General features: G+C 41.0%; 1 protein-coding gene across 1 annotated transcript in view; it reads right to left on the bottom strand.

Annotated features, from left to right (window-relative positions):
• The window catches only part of RBFOX1 (RNA binding fox-1 homolog 1), a 2121844-nt gene that overhangs the window by 1210573 nt on the left and 884795 nt on the right, over positions 1 to 26476 (bottom strand). Inside the window, exon 4 of the mRNA XM_053929075.2 lies at positions 6272 to 6334. The gene's annotated coding sequence lies outside the window, so the exon portion shown is untranslated. The remainder of the gene's footprint in view (positions 1 to 6271; positions 6335 to 26476) is intronic.

Raw genomic sequence — 26476 nt, 5'->3', positions numbered from 1 at the left:
TCCTTTTCTGAGCCCTTCCTGAGCAAGCAGGCAGGTGCCATATCTGAGTCTCCATCAATCCGGCTAACACATTCCCCCTATCCTGAGACCCCACCCCACGCAACTTTCAAGCCCACCCAATCCATTTCCAGTGGCTTTGACATGCAAACTGCTCATCTTGGCTCATGCTTCAGACTTCCCTACAATCTCTCAAACAAGCAGCATTTGGCCTTGGCATGCCCTGTACCCCTTGCTAAGTGGCCCCAGGCTCAGCACTAGTGATGGCCAGACTTCGTTTGTAGCTTGGCCGCTCTGGGGCAGCTTGAGCCCAGCACAAGTAGCAGCCATCTGCAGATTGGTTTGTAGGCATGCTGGATGGCCTTAGGCAGGTCATAGGTAGCAATTGACCTTGGCCTGCACCTTCAAAGATGCCCCAGAGCCAGAGCACCTGGTAGGCAGCTTCAGATCATGTCAAACACTACTCAACCACTTCCACAAGTGACACACTCAAGAGGCAGATTCAGTGGGCACCATAGCCCTGCTGAATTAAGTCCTTTCCAAGGTAGCCCCCTGAACAGCTGATCGGGGTTAGTACTTGCAGCCAACCAGCCTGGGGATAAATACCTCCAATTGAGGTGCCAATAGCAAACAAGGCTCAACTACAACAGGAAGATGTGCACAACCCACATGGGGGCACACCCAGAGTGCCCAGATTAGGTAACTGGGGAGCCTGCACCACTGGATCCTACAGGACACCTACTACGTAAGGTCACTCTATCAAGCCCTGAATACATAGCAACTCTACCTAATACATAGAAAAACATGGAGGCAACTGAAAGAGGAAACAAATAAGTGTGTCCCGAATTTAAAAAAAAAAAACACAAAAAAACCCAGACCATAGCTCCAGAAAAAGAACTAAACAAAAACCACCCAAACAGAACAGCAAAAAGAGAAAGGAATCCCCTACAAAGTGAAGATAGTATAAAGAACCTCTGGGACAACTTCAAGTACACCAACATTTTCATCATAGGGGTGCCAGAAGGAGAGGAAAGAGCACAAGGAATTGAAAACCTATGTGAAAAAATAATGGTGAAAAATTTCCTTAACATAGTCAAGAAATGGACATACAAGTCCAGAAAGCACAGAGAATCCCAAACAAGATGAACTCAAAAAGGCCCACGCCAAGATTCATCATAATTACAATGCCAAAAGTTGAAGACAAAGAGAGAATCTTAAAAGCAGCAAGAGAAAAACAGTTAGCTGACTTCTCAACAAAAACATTTCAGGCCAGAAGTGATTGGCAAGAAATATTCAAAGTTATGAAAAGCAAGGACCTATAACCAAGATTATTCTACCCAGCAAAGTTATCATTTTGATTTGAAAGACAGATAAAGAGCTTCCCATACCAAAAAGAGCTAAAGGAGTTTATCACCACCAAACTAGTATTACACAAAATGTTAAAAAGATAAAAAATATGAATAATGAAATGGCAATGAATACATTTCTATCAACAATTAGTTGCAAATGGGTTAAGTGCTCCAATCAAAAGACATATGGAGGCTGAATGGATAACAAAATAAGACCCTTACATATACTGTCTACAAAAGACTCACTTCAGTTTGAAAGATATATACAGACTAAAGGAAAGGAATGGAAAAAATGTATTTCATTAAAATGTAAATTTAAAAAATACAGAATTTGGGGTGGCAATACTTATACCAGACAAACCAGACTATAAAACAAAGGCTATATAATGAGAGACAATGGACCCAGCAATTCCACTTCTAGGTTTTTATCCAAAGAAACCCAAAACACCAAATCGAAAAGACAAATACCTCTGTACCTTCACTGTATTATTAATTACAATAGCCAAGATATGGAAGCAACCTAAGTGATAATTAATAGATGTATATGTACATACACATATATGAACATATACATACAATAAATATAGTATGTGTGTATATTATAGAATATGACTCAGCCATAAAAAAGGTTAAAATCTTGCCATCTGAAACATGGAAGGACCTAGAGGGTATTGTGCTGAGTGAAATAAGTCAGAGAGAGGAAGGCAAATGCCATATGGTTTCACTTGTATGTGGAACTTAAAAAACAAAATAAATAAGCAAGCAGAACAGAAACAGGCTTATAGAAACAGAGAACATCTTGAAGTTTGCCAATGGGAGGGTTTTGGAGAGATGGATGAAAAGGTAAAGGGATTAATAAGTACAAATTGGTAGTTACAGAATAGTCACCCATATATAAAATACAGTGTAAGGAATATAGTCAATAATATTACAGTAACTATGTATGGTATCAGATGGGTATCAGACTTATTGGGGAGATCACTTAGCAGGTTAATGTCTAATCACTGTGTTGTACACCTGAAACTAATATTGTACTGTATGTCAACTATAACTGAAAAATTAAAAAAAAACATTAACATTAGAAAAAGAAATATAGCCCAGGCTGGTGTGGCTTAGTGGATTGAATGCCAGCCTTCGAACCAAAGGGTCACTGGTCCGATTCCCAGGTAGGGCACATGCTGGGTCTCCAGTGGGGAGATGTGCAAGAGGCAACCACACACTGATGTTTATTTCCCTCTCTTTCTCCTTCCCTTCCCCTCTCTCTAAAAATAAATAAATAAAATCTTCAAACATAAGACAAAGAAATATAAATTATAGTTATAAAATAGTCATGGGGATATAAATTATAGCATAGGGAATATGGAGACCCCCAGAAAACAAAATTTATTTATAAAAAATTATGTATTTATTCTACATGTTTAACTTCAGTCACCTTCAAAGTACTCTCCATTTGATGCAAAACACTTATTGAGATGTATTTTTCCACTGCTCAAAGCAGTTTTTGAACTTGTTGATTTTGATGCCTTTTAGTGCTTTTGCCATTTTTTTAAATTATATTTTATTGATTACATTATTACAGTTGTCCTGATTTTTCCCCTGTTGCCCCCCTGCACCCAGGACCCTCCACTCCCTCAGGCAGTCCCTCCACCATTGTTCTTGTCCATGGGTCATGGGTATAAGTTCTTTGTCTGCCATTTTTTGTTTCACCTCTTCCACATCAGCAAAATGTTTCTCTTTGAGGACATTTTACATCGGGGGAAACAAACAAAAAAAAGTCAGTCAGGATGAGATCCAGTGAATAGGGAGTGTGGGACTTGAGGGTGCCTCACCTTTTTTTGTCAAAAAATGCTGAACACTCAGCATGGTGTGGACTGCTGTGTTCATAAATCACCCATCATGAAAGGGGCAAATGTGTTAAAATAGTCTTCTAAATAAAATTCACTGGAGCCAAACACAGCCTCTCACAATAATACCAGCTACTACACTGGTACAGATGGGTTCCTAGAACCCCCACCTAGCAGGAGAAACAAGGGGCCTGACCTCCAGAAGATAATTCCAGTTTTGGGGGGGTGTCTCCTCATATAGTCAATAATTTGTAATAACTCAGTATGAAGAGTTTTTACAGAGTTAAATAGATTTATCCACTGATCACTTCATAAGTTATTTAACTGTGTAATCACTATGTTGTACACTTGAAATTACTATAACATTGTATTGCAACTACAATTGCACATTTAAAACTTGTTTAAAAAATTAATATAAAGGGATATTTAGATGACCAAGTTGAGAACTATAACTCTAGACCAAATCTGAAATTATCTGTCTATGCTTGTTAGAGAAGGTTGGTGGTCAACTATGTTCTTCATTGATGTTATTCTGAATCAGTCTCCTTGAAAGTCCTGAACTTCAATCCTCATGGAGAACTTAGATGGGTGAAAATGGGGAAGGGGAATGTGCTCAATAATATTGTGATAAGTTTTCATAGTGACAGATGATTACTAGAATTAGTGGGGTGATCACAGTGTAAGGTATACAAATGTCAAATCACAACATTGTACCTAAAACTAACATAGCCAATCTAATATTGTATACCAACTATACTTAAGTGAAATAAAAAGAGTAAATAAAAATGAGCTCATTCCAACTGCAAATGCATCGATTTCAGTAAAGTGGCCTGAAAGACTGGAGCAGTTTCCTACTGCGATGTACCACACATTGTTGCTGAAGAGGGCACAAGGCCCAAGCGTATGGTCCACACAGATGCCAAATCATCTGTCTTTCTGATAACCAAGCAACCTTCCAAAACCCCATCTTTGTTCTGGGCAAAGTGACCTCTTGGGGCCAACCCGGAAGTTGATTGAGGTGTACTATGCCAGAGAAGCTTGGACCACAAGGAAAGTATCAAAATCCATTAGGCCCACAGAAACTGAGCAACTGCTCTAAATATTCCCAATGAGGAGTTTTTCCATTTCTTTCTTTTGAATTTTTTTCAAATCCTGGGATATCTGCACACTGGTTTAGAGCAGCAAATTAATAATTATTTTCTCTTTAGACTGCAATGATAGATAGGGAAATACCGTATCGAAAGACAAATTAGCACGAGTTCCTTGCAACATTGTACTAATTATCTCAGAGACCAGAGCCTCCCCTAGGTTAGAAACTTCAGGCCCAATTCAGGGTAGAAACATGAATTTCTTTCTGAGAAGCAGTAATTTGTACTATTTTTTTCTTTTTTTTTCAATTTTTAAATTATTTTATTGTTGTTCAGTTACAGTTGTGTCTGCATTTTCTCCCCACCCCTCTACCCCACCCCAGCCAAAACCACCTCCCTCCCCTGCTTCCACCCTCCCCCTTGGTTTTGTCCATGTGTCCTTTATAGTAGTTCCTGAAAACCCTTCTCCCGGATATCCCTTCCCCCCTCCCCTCTGTCTATTGTTAGATTGTTCTTAACTCCAATTGAGAGGGTAGAGACAAGGGTGAGAGGGTCATGCACAATCTCAAAATCCAAAAATCTTGAAACCTTCCTTCCTCCATCCTTTCCCTGCCCTAGCAACACAAAGGTGGCTAGGATAGTGCTTGAAACAGAAAAAAGATAAAGTAACATGCATATTTAGTGCTACACCCAATAGATGTGAACAGAATGCATGCCAAACAGCCCCTTCCTTTTCATTTATAAGATCTAGCAATTTTCAGGAAATGCTGTAGCCTGAACTTCAAAGGCATTACAAGAGAGATGTAGCATGTAGGGAATTAGACATAAAATTTCCTTTATTATTGGGAACAAAAGCTGTGGGTCTAATCTCCTGTGTGATACAAGCTTTAGCTGATCAGGGTTACACTAAGTCATTCTGATGTGGCGAACACCATTTTTTAATTTCTTTCTGTCCTCTCCTCCTCCTTCTCTCTGTTCACATATGCAAATTCCATAGCAATGATCAGAGTCAGGCAGTACCAGTAAGGGCAAAGAATTTCCTTTAATCAGCCTCTTCCAGGCCCGGAGTCCCGCAGTCTTTATTTCTACCTGTCCCTTTATGGTATTTGATATATCAAATTATACACCCCCACTCTCAGAAGTAGAATACATTTCAAAATTCTGGAACCTATGAGGAAGCTACATCTTTTAAAAATAAATATTTCCTTTAGTTAGCCTTTTAAATTTCAACAGTTGTTAAATTATCATTGATTTATTCACAAAACAAGTTGTTTGCCAACAAATCTATTGTCGGGAGAGCTGATGTCAGAGATTATGTGAAGGTTATGTGCACCACCATCACTAATGCTAACAAATGATAAAAAAAAAAATGAGAGTTGGGAAATTGGACAAAATACTGCTGGCTTCACCAAAAATAAAGCCCTTATGTGCAATGAGAAAGGCAGATGGCTGAAAGTGCTTACTTGCTAAAAACAAGTGAAATTTCTAAAATGTACCCCAGCATTTTAAAGTAAAGAATTTCTCTTTTGCAGTAATTTTCATATACCAGTAACATATTCTGGCTCAAAAAGAGCAAAATGAATTGTTCAAAATACCTCAAGAAATGTGTGGACTAAGTGGTCTGGGCCTCCTTGCATTTTTTCCTACTGTGCATGGTCCTGTGACTGGGAGAGGAGAAGAAAAAGTCTCCTAATGAAGAAAACTTAGGTGACCATAGGAAAACAAACACACAGTTAATTTAATCCCCAGCCAGTAATGAGAAGGTGAACCCATCTACACTCTCACCCGTGTCCTGTGTTCATTGCGGAGGCTCTGCTACCAAACCCTCCTCCCCTCTCTGAATCCAGTGCAGTCCTGCAGAAAAGAAAGACCCAGGCAGGCAGCAAAGTGTTTGTGGCAACTACAGGCTGGCTGAAGACAGCTTTTCATAGAGAAGACGATCAAAGAAACGGATGCATTTATGTAATGAATGTTCAAAAGTGGTTGCACTTACTGAATGCTGAGCCAGATCAAGGAAGCTGTAAGTTCCACTTGCATGAGTTCTTTGAGCAGTTTCCTAGGGAAGAAGAGAAGGAACACTTTAGTACTGAGAAATATATTCTTAAATTGTGTCTGCATCTTTTTTGTCATAATAATCTCTGGTTAACCTCTTAAACAGATTCTTGACCATACAGTGAATTTAACAATGAGTGATGATGACGATAAAAGCGATTAAGACCAAGTCAGCACACAGATTTTCATGGAATCTTTTTACACTTCACTTAGAGGTATGACTGTTTTCTTTACTGCAGAACAGAGAACTGATGCTCAGATAACTCAAGTAAGTTGCCCAAAATATGCATGTAGGTAGTGAAGCCTGGATTTGAACTTGAGCAACTGGACACCAAGTTTAGAAACACTCTGTTATACTCTTGTCTTACACAGTGAGCTCTTTGTCATAAGATGTGTTTGAGGAAAACTGGAGGTCAACTTTCAGAAATAGTATTGTGGATTTTCCTGCATAGAATTAGGTGGGAGGAAATCAACTCTAAATTTTGTTTTAACTCTGGAACTCCAAGATTCTGTAATATTCAATCCAATGATAGTTAAAGTTCAAAGTGACTCCATTTATAATGAATAAAACTGTGATATAAGTGCCCCATCAATAATAAATTTCATAAACATGGCTATCATCACCCAATCAGGAGCAAGATTCTCTTTCACTAATATTTAAATTAACCAAATATCGCTTGAACTGCAAATGGCCACTATAATCTCATATAATTCAGTGAATTGGGGGAAGGTTCATCTCCAACAAGAAAAAAATCAAGATTTACCAATAGATCTGAAGACATAGATAGCATTCTGTACCCAAGAGAGTTGACCTGCTTCCTCCCTGGTTGGCAGCATTCTGGGATCTTGACCAAGTGTACTTTCAGTTACTCCTACAAAGTAGTGATACATCTTATACCACAACTCAATGCAAGGCAAAAGTTTCGGAATCTAATTATTAACATTATTTGCAGATATCTGTTTAGAAAATATGCTCCTCTTTCTTAATATGATGGGCCTTTTTCTATACTTCACATAAGGTGAGCTCACTATTTAATAAAATAGAACATCTGAGAACATCAAGGAGTTCTAAAATATTAGAAAGTGAAACCTGGGTCTGGAGAGGCCACTATAGAGTCATTAGGATGGAACTGACAATGCTTTTCCTTCCTTCTTTCTTTCCTTTCTTCCTTCCTTCCTCTCTCCCTCCCTCCCTCCCTTCCTTCCTCCCTGCCTTCTTCCCTCCTTTCCTTCCTTCCTTCCTTTCTTCTTTCCTTCTTTCCATTCACTCATTCATCCCACTTATCCATGGCTCTACTACCTACTAACTCTGTGTCTACAGACAAGTCATTCAACCTTGCTTGTCTCAGCCTCCTCCTCTGTAAAATGGAAATATACATAGTATCTACCTCAATGAATTGAGGTGAGTATTAAGAGTTAATATATGTGAAGTACTTTGCATTGTGCCTATCACAAAGTCAATGCTGTTTAGAAGTTTATTATTTCTTAAACCTTTTTTTAATTAATTTTTATTGTTATTCAATGGAGGGGACAGTGGGGAAAGGGGATTACAGAAGCCTTTTTTTTTTTAATGCCAGGCACTGTTCTCTTGGTGCCTACAGTCTAGTGGGAAGATAGAGCTTGGTCAGGGATGTTGGTATAGGCTTTGCCAAGGAAGTAGCAATAAAGCTGAGATTGTAACAATGAAAAGAATGCAACCAGACAAAGTGGAAGAACATGATTTGGGAAGAAGAGTTAGGACAGTTAGGAAGTGAACAAAGTATATGTTTATCTTCTATAAATTCTTAGCATGCTTCAGCTGGAGAATTATCTGTACCATCCTAATCATCATCACTGAAATATAATAGCAGTAAATAACAGTTCTATTAAACCCATAGTATATCCCAGATTTTGTATCAAAATCTACATGTATCCTCTTATTTATTAATAATAATGATAGATCCTAGGGTCAGGTTCAACCTTCTTAACCCCTGTTGCTACTCACCCCCAGTCATTTCCTCCACCCACTAGCTCTCATACTCCAAGATCTACCCAAATTTAACTACTTAAAAGACACAGGCACAGTTACACCTCTATCCCTTTGGCCACATCTTTCTTTCTGAATTGCCCTTTATTTGGGCCAATCAGAAATCATTCTTCAAGGTTCATCCAACTGTGAACTTATCTCTACAACTTTCATTGACCTTTCTATATCTGCTGGACAGAATTTTGTTCAGAGGCCCCGTGGCCTTTCATACAACCTAATAAGAATCATATGCTCTCTTGTCCTGACCGGTGTGGCTCTGTGGGTTAGGCGTTATCTTACAAACCGAAAGGTCACTGGTTCGATTTCCAGTCCAGGGCACATGCCTGTGTTTTGGGCCAGGACCCAGGTTGGGGGCATGTGAGAGGCAAGTGATCCATGTTTCTTTTGCACACATCAATGTTTCTCTCCCTCCCTTTCTTCTTCTCTTTCCCTCCCTCTAAAAATAAATAAACAAAACCTTAAAAAAAAAAAAGAATCATATCCTCTCTCTAACCCATTGTAGACTTAGCCTGCCCAGGCTGTGAACTGCTAGAGGGCAAGGACAATGTTTTATTCAACTCAGTAGCCTTATCCTCTGGCACAGTGCCCAGCCACTTAGCAGCTGCTCACTACACTGGGTGGCATAAGAAGCATTCCTCATTGACACACACGTTACAGCACAAGGAAGGGCATGGAACTTCATTCTAGAAAGAGATTTTCTCTGACACCATGGCCTTCTCTAGCGCTCTCATACATAGCGTCCAGATAATAACGTCAATTTCATGTCCATGTCAGCTTTATGCCCACACCTTTATATGTATTTTTAATCCATCCTGCAGTTGCAATGAATTTTATAACCCCCTGTTTACATTAATAAGAATCTGTCATATCCTCCAGGTAGATTGTTTTATAAAAACAAAGACTGAGAACCATTGTTACAAGGTGAGAATAGAAACGGTCATTAGCAATGCACCAGACAGCAAAAAAAAAAAAAAAAAAAAAAAAAAAAAAATCAAAGATGCTCTCTAGAGTTCCAGAGGAGTGATACAGTTTCAACAAAAATACTAAGATTGTCCTGAGTTTGCAATTACTCTTGCAAACTACCAAACAGCAGTTTGCAACCAGGAACAATCTTGAGCCCCGGTGGAAATGAAAGGAATTTTCACCTGAGACTGTGCTGGAGCTAAAGAGCTGCAAGTGAAGGAAACGCAGCAGGACCTGGGAACAAAGCCCAGCAGAATGGAGGGGAACCCTCCCATCCTGCATTAGTTGCAGTCACCTCTGCACTCCATCTAAATGGATGCACAAAATAGCCAACCATTTAACTTCCAAATCACTGAAGTTGAGGACCCTGGGCAGGCAGTGTATCGTTTAAGTCAGTAACTTGAACTGTAAATAGGGCTGGCTACTTCCCTGGATTCTGCCATCAATGGCTTCCCCCTGCAGATGTCCCCGAAACTGGCTGTTAAGATGCCTTCCTGTCTTCAGGCTGCACCTCTTGTCCCTCCATGGAGCGGGCACAGTAGTCTTCACAGAATGTGAATGCACCCATGTAACTTGGTTGTTTAACCCCTACATCAGCGGCTTCCCATTCTGTGCAGGATGAAGCCCTTGTGCTGTGACAGCCTGACATCCTGCATTCTGTGCTCCTGGTCACAGCTCCAGCCTTATTTATTTATTAGTGAGCAGGCATCCCCTTCCTCAAGCCCCAGTGACTTTCCATTTCTGAATCACCCTATAGTGCCCACCAGCCAAAAGAAAGCTGTATAGGCTGTATCTCTGACCTGGGATGGTCTTAACACCCAATTAACTCACATTCATCCTCACTTCCTGATGAAAACCCCTACTACCACTCTCAAGAGCCCATTATCTTTCCCTCAGAGCACATATCACCGCTATCATTTAATAGTCAGTTACAAATGATTTGATTAAAGTCTGCCTGTTTCACTAGTATGTTAGCTCTGTAGGGGCAGGGGCTGTGTCTGTCTGGTCACCATTTTAACTGTAGCTCTGACCCCATTGCTATGGACAAGAAGCATTTGATAAATATTTGCCTAAAGAAGGAAAAGTGGAAGGGAAGGAGGGAGAGGGGAGAGAAGGGAGGAAGAAAGGAAGGAAGGAAGGTAGGCTTTCTTGCCTCACTGCTAACTTCAGACACACTTGGGGGACTATGCAGCTTCTCTAAGAGGTATCCCTCCCTCTGTCCAATCATTCCAGAGATCATGTCTGTGGTACATGATCCTGGCTCCATAAGAGCTTTGCTGAGCAGGGATGAAACCTTCTCGGATCTAAGTTTAATTTCTCCCAGGAATTTGAAAGGCACTGTTAAGTTCCTAGAACTGAGAACTCAGTAATTGTGGGGTCACTGTTCTGTGCCATGTGCTCACAGAAAGAAACAAAAGCCAGGCTTTCGGAGCAAGAAAAATGTCAGAGTCAATAGGCAGAGTGGAGGAGCCATGGGGAAGGAAGGTTTCCGAACGGGTTGGGGACCACATTGTTGCTGGGTCGCTAAGCAGCTCAAGATGCCTTGAGGGACTGACCTCACCCCCTGCCTCTCCCTCTCAGTACTGAGACTCACTCCTTGTTATGTAATAAATATGCATTTTTGAGCTACTTTGAATGGGCTTCTGTTTCTTGTCAAAAAAGAAAGCAGCAAGTAAGACACTGGTGGTCTCAAATGTGGCATCTCACCCATTTGGGGCAGGGCGGGGAGGTTTCTCTACCATCCCTGCGTTCAGAAAAGCCAGCTGTATCTTGATCACATAGACGACTATGATGGGATACACTCTCTCCAAGCTTCTCAAGAGCCCTTGACCTTATCTGGGGGTCTGGAGTTTAACTTTCCTTGAAGGGGGTATAAAGTCACATCAGCGCAGTAAAGCAGCCACTACCATATGGGCTTATTACCTGCTATATGACAATGATGGAGCATGGAAAAGTTAGTGCCATTCATACCTGGGGTAGGAGGAGAGTGAGCTATGGTGGAAGGTGTATGCAGCCCCCTCAGTCTGAAGACAGAGACCCTCCCCAAGGAAATCCAGTGGCTCTCAGCACATAACACGAGGTGCTGACCAGTGGTCACAACTGCAATTGGATGTTCAGATCAGCAGCACATGGCCATGAACTTGACTCAGTGTGTCCCTGAATTCGCTGCAGGATCTAAGTACCCTGTGCTCCAGACTCAGAACCAGTAGGTCACTTCACTGTATGTATGGTTTGTTTTCTAAGGAGAGCTGCCAGTGACAGCACCATCCCCCACTCAACTATGCAAAGGCATTCCATGCAGCAAGGGCAGCTCAGGAGACTCATCTCCCACATCATCTCTTCTTACATCCTACCCATTCCCACATCCGATGTCTGGCCTCTGGTTTCAGTATTGCTAAAATATTCTCTCCTTCCCCTGCCCCCACTTGTATTGGTTGAATATAAGTGACTGAGCTGAACAAGAGCAAAATCCAGGAGTCAATGGTTTTAAACTGAAACTGAATGTCCTATGCTTTCTAATATCAGCACACATTTGCACCAGCTGATACCCATGTCTGGGACTCTGTTCCTTCCTTGTCTGGCTGATAAACATATATCTATTCTCCATGTCTTTGGGGAGCCCTCTCTGATACCTCTCTGAGCCCCCCAAGTACAGTGAACAACCCCCACTACCCCAAGCCCAGAATTCCAGTCATGTCTCTGAGCACTCATCACTGGTAGACCTCTGTCTCTATGTCCTTCCTCTTCATTGGACTGTCACCACTCCAGAGCCCCAGGCTGGGCTTCATCTTACACATGAGTGACAGTACCACATACATTTTGAATGCAGACTTGGGTTCAAACCCGATGCTCCCATTCATTGAGATGTGTGACTTTGGGCAAGCTTCTCGACCTTTGTTTTCTTATCTATCAGGAGGGATAATAATGACCTTCTGAGAGGAGTGGTGTGAAGATTACACAACATAATTGCCTGGCGTTGCTACTCAATAAATGTTTATCATGCCAGATGCCAACAACAATGCCTACCTGGTCAACAGCAGTCCTTCTAATAAACAAAGTCAGAGTGCCCTATACAAAATGTTGCCATATAGGTAAAATTAGTCAGATAACTGTGACAGCAGAGCCCAAGCATACCAGTGGCCAAGAAACCCCTGGCACATAGTAGGTTTAAGATTTATCAGAAATTTTAGATCTTTGAAAATAAAGACCTAATGAGGCTCTTTCCTTACTGATGAACTACAGGTTGTAGCTGCTACTCCAAGGCTTATATTTGACTTATCATAGTGTTTAAATGCAATAAGCACTCATTAGTCTGCCCGCTGCATTTAATTTGGCTGTACTCAGCCATCCAGCAAGGGCTCAGGTACAGTGGCTGTGCCTGTTCCATGGAAAAGAGTCTTCCCAGTCTCCCTCCCTAGGGAAACAAACTTCTACTCGAAGCTCCAGGGACCTTGGAGAGACTAATGATAATACACCCCACACACCACCCCCCTCTGAGGTTTATTGTTGGTGTGTTTAATTTCCTGTCTTGGCCTTACAGGAGATTTCTAATGTTTGGGCTGTAGGGTATGTTCTGATTAAAAATAATCCTCCCAATTATGGGTTGGCATGAGCCTCCTGTCACACGCACTCTGCCACCAGCCTCTGCTTCCCTGTCAGCAATAATTGTGTCTGCAGTGCCTAACTGTAAATGAAAACCCAAGGGCCAAGTTTGGGTCCCCGGTTCCTGGGCTGTACTGGATCTTTTAATTTGCACTGTCTGTCAAAAAGATGCAGCTGTGTGTACTCCAAAGAAATCCTGAGACTCTCAGATTCAAGGCCAGAAAGAGCAAAGGCACCACAGCCTTCTCAGAGAAATTGTATTTGAACCCGCCGGAGATAACAGGGTTTGTGGAAGGCAACGAGGCTCTTTTTATTCTGCTCCAAACTTTAGCTAGACCCAGTATGAAAAGAGAGGCTGAACTCTAGGGAAATTTCAAGGTGTATTTATATTATTTTTTTTTCCAGCAAGTACATAAGACAGGACATGGAATTCAAAGTATGTGATAGTAACTCTGTGAAAGGAAATATACACATGAGACCTGATTATTTCAATTGCTATAAATGAAAAACTTTCTGGATATAGGGTGCAGGGAAAGAGGTATGTGCTTTCAGCTGGGAAATAATATTAAGTTTCCCTTGTGTAACCAAAGAGGAGGTGAACCTATGGCTAGGCCCAGTCTAGGGACTTGGAATATGGTGTAGAGTCAAAAAAAAAAAAAAAAGTGTCTTTTGGAAACCCACACAGAGTGAAGGGGAGTGAGCATGCCCAACTTGACCCCTGGGTTTCAGACAGCCTTCCTGTTACCCACCACTCCTGATGCCCTGCTGAACCTCCTGCACTGAGGATGAGCACAAGATACTGGTATCTTCCCAAGAAAGTGCCTTATTGGCTGAGCCTAGCTTTAGTGGCTTTTGTTAATTATAGCATTTGTTTGGTGACTTATTCACAACCATGCTGGCAGGTTGCTCAAGCCCAGCCAACTGTGCCAATGAAAACTGCCATGTGGATCAAGGGCAAAATATGGACCATGGACCAAATCCAACACATGGCCTGGTTTTGTCAATGAAGTTTTATTGGAACACAGTCATGACCATTCACCTATGCATTATCTATGGCTGCATTCTTGCCACAATACAGTTGAGTAGTTGTGACAGATTCTATGGCTCACAAACCCAAAAATATTTACTACTTTATCCTTTACAGAAAAAGATTGCTGTCCCCTGATAAAAAAGCTGACATACAAGCTCACAAAGACCTAAATAAATACATAATAACTATTGTGATCATTATCCAATGCTAAGCATTTGCCATGTGCCAGGCATTTTATTTACCAAATACCCTCCAGGCACAGCATCCTTCCATTATTTCCTTTTGATGATGATGATGAACTAGGCATTTAAGAACCTGCAAGAACTTGCCCCAGGTCTTAGCACTGGTAATCAGCAAAGCCAGGATCCAAATTCTGTTCTGTTTTGCTCTAGAGCTCATGCTTTTAACCAATATTTGGTGTACCCATCTTCAAAATAGAGAAGTTGTCCAGTTTGGCCTCTTTGATGAGACCCTGGGGCTCCTTTCTAGCTGAGGGGGAAAGTGTGAGTACCAGCTGCACATAGCAGCTCCCCTGGAATAGTTTCTTTCCTTTACCAACCCCACCATGAACTTAAGGAAGTTCACAATTCCACTGTTTAAAGAGGGGAACTTCCTGTGACCTGTCACGTTTCTTTAGAGGTACCACAGGGCAGGGTAAAGTAAATCAGAGAAAAAGATTTTTAATTCCTACAGACAGATTCTTAGATTGATCAATAAAAAAAACTGGCAGAAATGTGTAGGAACTCTTTGCTGATTATTGGCATTGCACAAAATCACTTGAAAGATGAAAATGCTCCTTGTCATAGAAATGGTCAATGAGTTCTTCCCATTGAGAAGGATGAATGAGGCTTCTGAGCAAATGTTCCTGAGTTCAGATGAACTAAGTTTACTCACATCCATCAGTGTCTGGAGCTGGCCTGGCACAAACTTGGTATTAAGGAGACCAAAGGATCTCATCCATGAGGAAACCACCCAACTTCTCACATAAAAAACTCAGGATGGAAAGAGAGCCAACCTCCGCAGAAATTTGACACAGGAAGCTCTGCTACTTCAAAGGCATGAAATAAGATAATGGAGAGGACTCAGTGTCACCTGCAACTCACCAGGCTCCAGGAGCAAAACTTGAAGAGAAAGTAGACACCCCCATGGCTTTTACCCTGTGTGGTTTCAACTCTGAGCTCAAATATTGCTTCCTTAGCAAAGTCTCCAGATCTCTCCCTGCTGCAAATATAGAACAGGCTCCTTCTCAATGCATTTATCTCAGCTGTAACTACACAACAGAACATAACCATGTGATTAGCATCTGCTTCTCCTGCTAGACAGAACACTCCATGAGGGCTCAGACATTGAGGGTTTTGTTCCACACCAAGTGCCTTGCACCTAACATGGTATCTGGCATGAAAACAGTGCTCATTAAATATTTGCCGAATGAATAAATAAATGAGTGAACAATTCTAGAATGAAACCACGTTTTCCTCTGGCATCCCAAGGGCTTTCATCTGTGACCTAGGTATTCATCACTAACCACCCTGCTCTGAATGCCTTTCTTCAAGCCCAACTTCCCTATCTACCCCATATCCAGCTTCTTATGGATCAGTAGAAGACAGAACACAATATTTGAAGAGATGAGTTTACACATGAAGGAAGTGCTTTGACCTTGGGGGTTGTACCCACCTGGGTGCAAATCCTGGCTTCAGCACTCCCAGCTGTGTGACCCTGAGGAAATTATTTTACATCTCTGGACCTCAATTCTTGCATGTATTAGGTGGAAGTAAAAATTACTTAGTGGATTCTTACAATGACTAAATGAGATAATATAGGAAACAGGCTTAGAGTATGTCTAAAGTGGGTGTTCAAAGAGTTGTACCTACTTTAATCATATTTAAGTACTCCGAAGTTGAAGATGATCTTAAAAACAAAACGAAGTGATGAAAAATATTGTGATTTAAAGGAACTCAGTAAGTACTATTTGGAACAAATAGGGACATATGTATGTGAGTGGTATAAGATAGTAACAATAACAGAAGCATAGTAATAATGATGATAAAATAATAATTATAAGCCCTGGCTGGCATGGCTCAGTGGACTGAGTGCCAGCCTGCGAACCAAAGGGTCACCGGTTCAATTCCCAGTCTAGGGCATATGCCTGGGTTGCAGGCCAGGTCCCCGGGGGGCGGGGCGGGGGGGGACAATGAGAGGCAATCACACATTGATGTTTCTCTCCCTCTCTTTCTCCCTCCCTTCCCTTCTCTAAAAATAAATAAGTAAAATCTTTAAAAAATAATAAGCATCAAATTCTTCCTCTGTCATGCATTGTCATAAACAATTTTCATGCAGCATTCCACTGACTTCTCATTTAATTCCTATGCTGTGGGCACCATTATCTAATTTTTATTTATTTATTTTTTCCAATTTTTAAATTTTTTATTGTTGTTCAATTACAGTTGTCTGCATTTTCTCCCCACCCCTCTACCCCACCCCAGCCTCGATGTTCATAGCAGCACCATTATCTAATTTTTAGATAAAGCATGATACTCAGAGTGGTTAAATATTTGTACAAGGTCCCACAAAGATACTAGAACTTAAACTCTGATCCGATTGGTGATTAGGTTAGACTCTATTAGCTCTCAGAGAAAATGCTCCCATTCCAGGTAGATATCATTTGCTTGTGACTGCCCAGAGGAGGACATGGGGTGGCCTAAGAGGCAACAATGTGCTTTTACGAGAGTTCAGATGTGCCATGGGGCCAGGATCTGTTCTCACACACAGAGGAACCTTCTAATGGGTCATCCCTTCCCAAGCAATTCACTTTGGCTATTATCCATCATCTCACTAGGTCTGTTGATGTTTTTCATTGAAGAGAGAAATTGTACAGGTGTGAGCAACATGCTTACAAAGAGCGATCTCTCAAACATAGTGATTCTAAGTAATAATCTCTTCCCTGAACAGCAAGTCTTGCTCAGAGCTCAGATGCTCCTTGTCAGGCACATAGCACCATGAGGAAGATCCTTCCTGTGACTCTAACTGTCCTCGTTCCATGACACATAGTCAGTTGGGGAATAAACCAACCAGTTCCACTGACGAGAAATGGAGAAAGGACACAGTAATCCCAAAGCTTGCCAGAGATTAAGATATAGACAGATTTATAGAGCCGGGACACAAAGCACATCATTGGGAATGCAAGATACTTTTGTTCATTAATCATCTCTTACTTTGAAGCTATTTCTCAATGAAAAGTAGTTTTCCACTTCTGTTACCAAGATTAATGTGTCAATAATACACAGGAGCATAAGCCAGACTGTAGTGGAGAAGGGGGGAAAAAGAGACAAAAAAGAAAAAGGAAAGAAAAGGGGAAAAAACCCTCAGTACATAGTGTGATGTATTTTGCTCAGATTACTGCTTTATTTACACCACTGAGAACACTTTATTTTTGAGCTTCATAACTCATTGCTCTATAAAGCAAAGGAAACTAGCTAGCAATGCCTACTTCAACATGGAGAAAGAAAATGGATCATAAAGTAAACCCGTCCTCTACCCTGTAGGTCTCAATTCTTTAAAAAAGTTCTATTTAATATGTGTTGGACTCCAAAGCTCCTTATTACCTTATTTAATTCAGACCAGGGGAGAGGTCTCAGAATAAAGATGGCACTAAAATGATAGGAACTAAGCTATGAAATGTGGACATCATATTTTCTTCAGAGAGATAGTCAGCTTATCAGAATTCATTTCAACCTAAGAAAAGTCTCATGACTATACTGAAAATTCAAGTTGGTCTCATCATCTCAAGAATGTTAATCTCAAGGAAATGGTAAAACTCTCAAGGCAAGCTTGGTGCAGTTATCTTTATGTATAAAAACCATAAGCATCAGACCCCAACAGAACCACTGTGGCTGGGTCTGTTCCCAAGGGTGAGAGAGAACTCCGTATAAAATACATAAAGAGCCTTTGCTAACAATACCATTATTTTTTTTCTTAGTCACCAAGGATACTTTTCAAAGATACATTGCTACATTCTTTACATCTAAAGATTCACTATTCTGAAGAATATAAGGCTTAAAAATGGTTTCCTAAATAGCCACTAGTAAGCAGTAAAATTTTTTAATCCCATTCTTGCTATTAACTAACTTCTTGGCCTTGATTAGGATACTCGACTCTCCCTGAGCCTATTTCCTTGTTTGGACTGGATCTTCTTGTTTTAAACTGCTCTTTTCTTCTATTTTCTCCAGATGATCTGAGTTATGTGCATTCTCATAAGAAGGAAAATCAATGACAGCAATAGCCAAAGACACCCCAAAAGTGTGTGTACAAGTCTCAACAGGAGTCAAGGCCAAGATAAAATATATTTTGTGCCTCTTGGTATGAAACTCCCCCAAACAATTCCCCCTAAAAAAAGAGGGAAAAAAAGAACAAAAATAGATAAAACCCATCTAGTCAGAAGGGAATATCTAATTTTAAAATAAATTCAATAGATTTCAGGAGATGAAAGAAAGTTCTTGATAGTCAATCCTTCATGTTCAGCAAAAAATCATCAAGCCATTTGGTACAAGCTTCCAGAGAAACAAAGACAATAAAATGAAGGCAAGATAGCTTGGCAGAAAGGCAGATCAATATAGCACTCAACATCTCCGCGTGGCAGAAAGTCATAAAACTAAACCAAAGTTATGAAAAGTTTGGTAAATGTTCCAAGGGCCACATCAGGTAATCATCAAAAGTTGCACGTTTAATGTGGGATCTCATCCAAACATATTTTTGTTGATCTTTCCTTTACAAATGATTTCAAGCAAGTAATAAATATTATAGATTTAGCCACAAGAAATACAGTAAGTTTTGAGACAAAAATCATTGCTTCTCTGGTGTTGTCATGAGAGACAATAACACAATGGTAAGAACTCGAGACCTACAATAAGGAAAACGGGTTCAGGTTTTTTCTGTGTTTGCCATTGGGATTATGTGTGGCCCTCTCTGAACCTCAGCATCTTCCTCTGGCAAGTGGCTAGCAGTACCTATACCATAGGATTGCTCTGAGGATTAAATAAAGTAATGCATATAAAGTGTTTAATATTTACATGCAAGCATTTGATATAAATGCCCTTTGATAAATTTTAGCAACTTCTATTATTCGAAGCCTTATGTTTTGGTCCCAGATGGAGTAGACACTGGCACTTACTGAGCATTTACTGAGTTCCAGGCACTCTCCTAAACTTTCTCTGCAATATTTTTTAATTGAAAAATCTTCACATCAACATTACCAGTTCCTTTTATTCACTTTTCTGAGAACTAGATCTCATAATGCTCCAAAAAAAAAAAGAGTATCATGTTAATAAAGATTCATACTTTAATGGGACCACATTGCTTAAGACAATAGTCCTTCACCCTAGAGCAAACTCTTACCCAGGAAATTGGAAAAAATGAAATAAATAAATACATTCACTTAATTTCCCCCATGGTCTACATCCTTTGATACCATGTGACACCATCAAAAATACAGAACTCATGCGTATGCAACTGAGTTCTTGGACATGGATTTAGAGTCTGGATGTGCATAATTTCTTTCAGATTTAAAATATGTAGGCATCTTTATAAGTCTACAACTTTAATTAAGGAAGCAAAAGAAAAACAAATCCTATATTCCAAAGTTACCAGGTTCTATTTTTAATCCTCAGAGATTTTTTCAGTAACAATTCAGAGGAAGTAAATATTTTTTTAAGTACATAAGTTACTTTTGTTCATTTTAATGTGTGCATCCCCTCATTAATCCATGGGACACTTTTTGAGCTTCCACTTTGTGAAAACCATCAAAGCATGGTGCCAGGTACAGTTCAAGTTCAGAAATGAATGCAGCACTCCAATTTTTAAACAAGCTCATGTTAATAAGGGCTGATATAAAGCAACTGTAACACCAGGTTCCAAGCAGGGAAACTGAGAGGGGCACATTCTGACTTGGGGGAAGGGTGGTGGTAGAGGAAACGTATATGGTAAAGTGACAAACTGAGATGGTTCATGGAGAATAATCAGGTTTTGTTTGTTCAGCAGTCAGAGAAGGGGAGCATGAAGAAGTGGACAAATTGCTGCTCAAAGAAAACATATGGCTAAGCAAGAGAAAGCATGAGACTCCATGGCATATCAGGGAATCCTGAGCAATCTTCCAGAGCCAGAAGTAGGAAGGTTATTGAGACAAACAATCTTGGAAAGATGAGACCAGACAGAGGAGCTTCATGGGCCGTTCCTAATAACAGCACCAATATAAGGAACACTTACATTGTGCGTAACGCTTTACATACACTAACCAAGAGCTGAGTCTCCCTAATAACTCGGGGAGGTAGTCATTGTTACTGCCAGCTTTGTAGCTGAGGAAACTGAGCTCAGAGAGACTGGTGGCCGAACGACACCTCAGTGACATGAAACAGAACCATGCCCTTGATAGAAACCCATCAGACTCCAAAGGCCATGTTCTGAGTCACAGTAAATAACTGAGTTCAGACTTTGGCCAGTAGTCATTAAGGATCCATCAAGGATGTCTGAGAAAAGAAATGACATGTTCTGACCTGTATGTTAAGAGAATAATTGGCCACAGGGTAGGAAATGGACCGAAAGTGAGAGAGATGGACAGAGGCTCAGAAACTATTGTAAAATGCAGTCTCTGAAGCCATGTTGTCTGATTGCTTATTTGCTCTTCAACATTTTTTGGGTTTGTGACTCTGAGCCTCAATTTTTAAATCTGTACTGTGGAGGTCATAATAATACCACTCATTTCAAGAGGGTTGTTTTGAGGAATAAATGTATTTAGAATCTCTAGATCTGCCTGGGTAACTGTAGCCACTTAACAATAATATTAGTTTGCCATCTCCAAAGGAAGGTAGCCTGAAGAGAAAAAACGGTAAATGGGTCAGCCCATTCAGATCCGTCCCTGGGGATGTCAAGTGCATCAGGCACTTGCATATCTTCTTCCTGTTGTTACTACTCAGCCTGACCCTCCCATTTGAAGGTACACCACCTACGCCATTACCCAGGCTGCTTTCATTCCAAATCAAACTGTGAGTTGCAACAGCAGATGCTCCTTACCTGGGCACAAAGACAGATGTGCCAGAGATGAGGACCAATACAGCACGGGGGATGGGTCAAGGTTCCCATATTGCCCCCCAGCCACTACTGCCAATGCTGTATTGTGCCCTCCCAGTACAACCCTTTGGGCTCTTAAGCTCCCACGTAATGTGTGGGAAATGCCAGGTCATCCACAAACCCAAACAGATTGTAATTCCAAATTATCCATTAACACCCAAAGGGCAAGGTGATCCACTTAAATATTGGGCTGCATTTGCACCCAACAAATATGTGGGTGCATGGACTGCTCCATGATTCATTTCATTTCAATGGCTCAGCTTTGGGAAGTTCTGTCTAGAGATGGCTCTTCGTTCTTGAACCCTGCTTGGTCCACGAACACTAAGGGTATTTTTTTTTCTTTTTAATAAGCACTGTTGCCAGCCCAGAAGGAAGGTCTAGGTGAACCACATGTGTATACAAAGTTATCTGAACCCATTAGGATCTGCTTAGCGAGAGGCCAAGTTCAGACACTTTGCAGCTGCATTCAATGTGATTTGAAAAGAAATCATCAAGCCTCACCAGCTGTTACACTCTGATTATTCTGGAAACCTGAAGACAAAACAAAAATTTGTCAAATAAATTGACAATTGTTTTCTACATCTTAGGGATGCGCTGCTTACCTGAGGTGCAGAATAATGGGAGGCACCTGGGGAGCAATGATTCTTTGAGGCATGTATAATAGCATCAGTTCCATCAGTGTGATGGAAAAGAACAAGCAATGGCCTGTATGAGCACACTGAGCAGTGGAACTGGGCTAACAAACACTAGCTTAACCATTCTCATTTTATAGATGAGGAAATCAAGGTTCAGAGAAGTTTTATAATATGCCCAAGGTCACAGTAATGGCAAGGTAACCAGTAAGTGGTGATGAGGAAGAACAGTTAGAATAGGGAACAGAGGCCTGAAGATCTGTCCCTCCCCTTTTCCATCCCGGCTGGAACATCACAGATGTGATTTTTACTGACCACCTGTTCCCCCACTTCTCCCTCCCCAATTTCCTGTGGTCGAGACAAACAAAATCTGGTCTCAATGAGATTCAGCAGCCATATTGACCTAAAGTTGACCAACACGCCCATTATAATACCTTTATAATATATTTGCAATGCTCAGGACCACTCCACCTCCACCACTACTGCTCTCCCCACCCCCTGAATCTCCATGACAGTTCCAGGGGACCAAAAAAGCAATCACTATCTGGAGAGGAGGTACAAGGAGGAGCCATGTCCGCAGTCACCCCACCAGTGTCAGAAGCTGAGGACCACCTTATACCCCTTGCCTACATTTAATAAAAACCTTGCACCCACACTCCATCAGGGCATCTCATTCTCCAAGGTCGCCCACTGTCACTTCTGGAGCATGTACTATTGCTTTAATTAATGTACTGTTCTTTGCTAAATCTTTCTATCCCATTCTGGAGTCCTTTCTTGTGCTGCGACAAGAACCTAGATCCATGTATCAGAGTGAGGCCTCCTTTGGTCTCCCTGGGTGCTGCCCGGCTCAGTGAAGGTGGAGCTGAAGCTAACATCTGACAGCAAATCCACGGATGTTCCCTCTCTTCTCTCTTAGTGGCCCACAATTATGGCCTCCCTCTGGAGAGTAAGCTTATGGCACTCTATTCACCAACATTTAGAGCTGTGCAATGTGCTAAGTGTTCCTAAAATATCATCCCTCATGTAATCTCCACAGTGATCTAGAAGGCGGGAACTGCTTTAATACCCATTTTCCAGATAAGCAAAGTGAGGCTCTGAAGAAAAGGTTACCCAAATCTTAGTGATAAAGCCAGGATTCTGTTTCTGGAGCCAAACTTTTACCTTCTTTCTTGCATATCAAGCACTGAACCTGGCACGAAGGTAACAACCAGGGCTTACTGATTGAATGAGTACATGGATGACTAGATCCATGGATGGAATCCCTGTGGATCCAGGTACCTTCACAACTGTGCCCATGGCATCTTGAAAGGTGCTTAGCACACATTAGGTGATGAACAAACATTTGTGTAAAGAATGGCTGCTGTTATGGCTAAGTGCATGCAGAGCCAGAGCTCTGATTGCTTTGCAAAAGGGGGAAAGATGTTGCCTGATGACTATCTCCTAAGCCTTTTCATTCCATTCCTGCCCTCCATGATAACCACACAGAAATGTGTGAATAAAATGGCTGTGTTACATCTGGTGTCCTGCTGGATTAGCTTGTGGCCCAGGGGATATTATCAGTGCCAAGAATCATAATCCTTCACTCCCTATCTCTTTGCAAACAAAACTGACAAAACATTCCCAGGGCTCTCTGAAGTAACCTTCACATTGGTGAACAGCCAGCTCTACACATTTTCCTCCTGACTGGGTGTCCCTGTCCCCTCCTCACTGCACGAAAGAGGCCAGCTGCAGGTAACGGCACCTTCAGCACCACTCGATGTATCAGCAGCTTCATTCTGGTAATCTGACATGTGTGAAATGAGACCGCTTATCAATAAAGAAGAGTGCCCAGCAGCTTTCAGGGACTGGGAGGGACCTGCTGGTCGCTGCAAATCTCTCACCAGTGCATTGGAGTTTGACACTTAATATTCAAACCCAACTACAGGCTATGTACTCAGAGGATAAAACTCAGTAATAACACATGGATCCACAGGCTGATGGGCTGAGCATACAAACCTCCAGTGTAAAGACTCACTTAGGAGCTTTCTGTCACAAATGGAGCTGGAGCAGGGTGTGAGAGAGAGAAAGAGAAGCACGGTCATGGTGAAAACAACTAAAGCCAAAATCGGCATGAAAGCCCACAAGTATAACCCAGCGATTGGACGGTGGGAGTGGGGGTTAGGGAAGAAATTAACATACATTTTGCTTATGTTTGTTTCTTTAAATGACAGGGAATAACTTAAAAATATTGCACAACAGCGCATCCTCTTATTTAAATTCATTGTGTTGATGCTAGTTATTTTCCCTATCAGGGACTCAAATAAGAGAAACATTTCTGGAAATATACGTCATAATAGAGATCCAAAAAGACAATCTGGTATTTATGTGCCAATTGCCAACACACTATTTTCTAAACATGCATTAACCTAAAAATTCCCCACCCTGTCTAGCTAATTTTATAGCCTCTTTGTAATATCATACAGGGCTTAGCATAAAGTGGACAAGTAGGCACTAAATAATTGTAAGTAGATTGAAGTTAGTCTTCAAGAAAGCACATTCATATTTAGTTTTGCACATTTTACAGACATTCTGAACCAAGCCTGTTTGGTCTAAATCAGATACCATAGCTGGAAGTTAAGGGGTCTAAATGGCCTACATGTTTGAACCACTCACCACTTAAAACAATTTACAAAAAAGTTGGCAAAACTTAAAAATCAACATTAATTATCTATAAAGCTGACACTTGATAAACCAAAGCGTCCAACCATACTGAGATTATATTTCTCCCTAGCAAAAATCCAATGAGCTGAGTAGCGGATGCTTTCATTAGTGAGACTGTGTGCTCTCTCCTGTCTCCACCCAGCTCTATTACCTCTAGCCACTTCAGGCAAATATGTTACCTACTTGGTCCCCCTGTAGGCATTTGGGGTTTTGATCTTTGGCTTAACTATCTAGAGTGAAAGACAAATATTATACCTTCATTTTATTCACTGAAATGATTTTCTTTTACCCTTAGGGCAAAATACATGTAATTCCCCCCCTAGAATTCTGAAATGGTACAAACCAATATAGACGTATTGGTCAGAAGAAGAGAATGAAAGGTTGACTTTTTGAAGAAATTCTAACCTACTAAAGTGATGAGCTCATTTAGCTTTTTCATTTTAACTGCAGAAATATTCCAAGGGGGAAGGAATCTCATCTGACACACGGGACTCTATAAACCATAGCAACGATGATCACATCACTCATGTGCATGTACAGCTTTCAGGGGCTCCCCACCACTTGCAGAATGCTGGTAAGCTCCTTAGCACCTATAGAACAAGCTGACCTCACCCAGCCATTCTGGACTTCGTGTCCCTGGACCATCTCATGGTGTCCTCTACAATCTAGCCAGCACATCTCCTAGGTTGTCACCTGGTGTATCTCACTTCCCCTGGTATCTGAGGTTTTACTCACCCTATTTCCTTTGCCTGGAATCCCCGTCCTTCACCTTCTGTACAGGAAAAACATACTCATGCTTCAAGGTCTAGCTCAAGTATCATTTTCCAAGTGATAATGTTCCAAGAGTTGAGCCTTCCCTGCCCATGTAGGCTCAATGGGCATCTATTCTCTTGGGTTTCCATGATCCTATATCTTAGTGATGCCTCTACTAAGATAAACTAAGATTGAGTGCACCTAACTTATCTTAAAGTTATCTATCTCATAGTTATTATCTCATATATATTTATTGCTTGCCTCTCTCCAAACCTAGAATTGTGAGTTTCTTGAAGGGAGGAAATTACCCAAATTTGGATTTTATCAAAGAACCTGACCGGCAGGAAATGAATGTTTAATGACTGAATTTCCAACAAATATTCAAAGCAGGAAATGATGTATACAGACAGAGTGATAAGAATGTTTAAAGAGGGAAAGCTTAAATCTTGCTGAGGAGAATCATGAATAGTTTGATGGAAGATGATTTGGGTTGGCCAAAAAGCTTGTTCCCTTTTTAAAAAACATTTTATTTATTTATTTTTTTCAGAGAGAGGGAGAGAAACATCGATTGGTTTCCCCTCACTGCCCCCAACTGAGGACCTGCCCTGCAATCCAGGTACATTCCCTGACTGGGAATCAAACCAGTGACCTTTCAGTTCAAAGGCCAGCACTCAATCCACTGAGCCACACCAGCCAGGCCAGTTAATTCCTTTTTAAAGTAAAAATAAAAGATATTTTTCATTTTAACCAATAACTTTATTGAACAACATACTCATCATTTTGTTCCACTACCTTCTGCTATCTTTCAGGCAACTTCATAATTTTATCTTCCCAAAACTTTTTATCTTTTTGAGCAAAGAACTGTTCCATGTGTCTTTTGCAGTCTTTCAGGGAATGGAATTTTTTCCCTTTAAGAGAATTTTGTAAAGACTGAAATAATGTACATCTGAAGGTGCAATGGCTGATGAGTTCGGCGGATGAATCCGAACTTCCCAGCCACGCTGTAACAGTTTTTGCCTGGTCACTAAAGAAACATGTAGTCTTGCATTATCCTGATGGAAGATTATGTGTTTTCTGTTGACTAATCCCCAGCGCTTTTTGTCTAGTGCCGCTTCTAGATGGTCTAATTAGGACCAGTACTTGTTGGAATTAATTGTTTGGTGGACTTCCTTCCAATCCCACCATATCCACAATATCATCTTCTTTGGATGAAGACCGGCCTTTGGTGTGGCTGGTGGTGGTTCATTTCACTTGCTCCACAATCTCTTCCCTCCCACGTTATTGCAGAGTATCCACTTTTCATTGCCTGTCACAATTTGT

Source organism: Desmodus rotundus, chromosome 1, assembly GCF_022682495.2.
Source record: "Desmodus rotundus isolate HL8 chromosome 1, HLdesRot8A.1, whole genome shotgun sequence".
NCBI lineage: Eukaryota > Metazoa > Chordata > Mammalia > Chiroptera > Phyllostomidae > Desmodus > Desmodus rotundus.
This window is presented reverse-complemented; position numbering and strand designations above follow the sequence as displayed.